Raw genomic sequence first — 2,206 nt, forward strand, 5'->3', positions numbered from 1 at the left:
AATGGGTAGATTGCAAAAATTTTTTCCTATTCTGTTGGTCACCAGTTCACTCTAATGATTGTTTATTTTGCTGTGGAGAAGCTCTGGAGTTTAATTAGATCCCATTTGTCTATTTTGGCTTTTATTGCCAATGCTTTTGGTGTTTTAGTCATGAAGTCCTTGCCTATGCCTATGTCCTGAATGGTTTTGCCTAGGTTTTCTTCTAGGGTTTTTATGGTGTTAGGTCTTTTGTTTAAGTCTTTAATCCAACTGGAGTTAATTTTATTGTAAGGTGTCAGGAAGAGGTCCAGTTTCTGCTTTCTGCAAATTGCTAGCCAGTTTTCCCAACACCATTTATTAAACAGGGAATCCTTTCCCCATTGCTTGTTTTTGTCAGGTTTGTCAAAAGATCAGATGGTTGTAGATGTATGGCATTGCCTCTGAGGCCTCTGCTCTGTTCCATTGGTCTATATCTCTGTTTTGGTACTGGTACTATGCTGTTTTGATTACCGTAGCATTGTATCATAGTTTGAAGTCAGGTAGTGTGATGCCTCCAACTTTGTTCTTTTTACTTAGAATTGACTTGGCTATGCAGGCTCTCTTTTGGTTCCATATGAAGTTTAAGGTGGCTTTTTCCAGTTCTGTGAAGAAAGTCATAGGTAGCTTGATGGGGATAGTGTTGAATCTATAAATCACTTTGGGCAGTATGGCCATTTTCATGATATTGATTCTTCCTAACCATGAGCATGGAATATTTCTCCATCTGTTTTTGTCCTCTCTTATTTTGTTGAGCAGTGGTTTGTAGTTCTCCTTGAAGAGGTCCTTTACATTCTTTGTTAGTTGTATTCCTAGGTATTTTATTCTCTTTGTAGCAATTGTGAATGGGAGTTCATTCTTGATTTGGTTCTCTTTTAGTCTGTTATTGGTGTATAGGAATGCTTGTGATTTCTGCATATTGATTTTGTATCCTGAGACTTTGCTGAAATTGCTTATCAGTGTAAGAAGATTTTGGCCTGAGAAGACAGGGTCTTCTAAATATATAATCATGTCATCTGCAAATAGAGACAATTTGACTTCCTCCTTTCCTAATTGAATACCCTTTATTTCTTTTTCTTGCCTGATTGCTTTGGCTAGAACTTCCAGTACTATATTGCTTAGGGGTGGTGAGAGAGGGCATCCTTGTCTAGTACCAGATTTAAAGGGGAATGCTTCCAGTTTTTTCCCATTTGATATGATATTGACTGTGGGTTTGTCATAATAGCTTTTATTATTTTGAGATATGTTCCATCAATACCTATTTTATTGAGAGTTTTATCGTAAAGTGCTATTGAATTTTGTCAAAGGCCTTCTCTGCATCTATTTAGATGATCATGTGGTTTTTGTCTTTGGTTCTGTTTATGTAGTGGATTATGTTTATAGACTTGCATATGTTGAACCAGCCTTGCGTCCCAGGGATAAAGCCTACTTGGCCATGATGGATAAGCTTTTTGATGTGCTGTTGCAATCGGTTTGCCAGTATTTTACTGTAGATTTTTGCATCTATGTTCATCGTGGATATTGGCCTGAAGTTTTCTTTTTTTTGTTGAGTCTCTGCCAGGTTTTGGAATCAGGATGATGTTGGTCTCATTAAATGATTTGGGAAGGATTCCCTCTTTTTGGGTTTTTTGGAATAGTTTCAGAAGGAGTGGTACCAGCTCCTCTTTGTACATCTGGTAGAATTTGGCTGTGAACCTATCTGGTCCTGGATTTTTTTGGTTGGTAAGCTATTAATTGCTGCCTCAACTTCAACCCTTGTTATTGGTCTATTCAGGGTTTCAACTTTTTCCTGGTTTAGGTTTGGGAGGGTGCAAGTGTCCAGGAATTTATCCATTTCCTCCAGGTTTACTGGCTTATGTGCATAGGCTTGTTTATTGTAATCTCTGGTGATAGTTTGTATTTCTGTGGAATTGGTGGCGATATTCCCTTTATCATTTTTTATTGCATCTATTTGATTCTTCTCTTTTCTTTTTTTCTAATCTGGCTAGTGGTATGTCTATTTTGTTGATCTTTTCAAAAAACCACCTCCTGGATTTATTAATTTTTTGAAGGGTGTGTGTGTGTGTGTGTGTGTGTGTGTGTGTGTGTGTGTCTATCTCCTTCAGTTCTGCTCTGATCTTAGTTATTTCTTGTCTTCTGCCAGCTTTTGAGTTTTTTTTTTATCTTTCTCCTCTAGCTCTTTCAATTTTGA

The sequence above is a fragment of the Cebus imitator genome, unplaced genomic scaffold (assembly GCF_001604975.1).
Source record: "Cebus imitator isolate Cc_AM_T3 unplaced genomic scaffold, Cebus_imitator-1.0 Scaffold253, whole genome shotgun sequence".
Lineage (NCBI taxonomy): Eukaryota > Metazoa > Chordata > Mammalia > Primates > Cebidae > Cebus > Cebus imitator.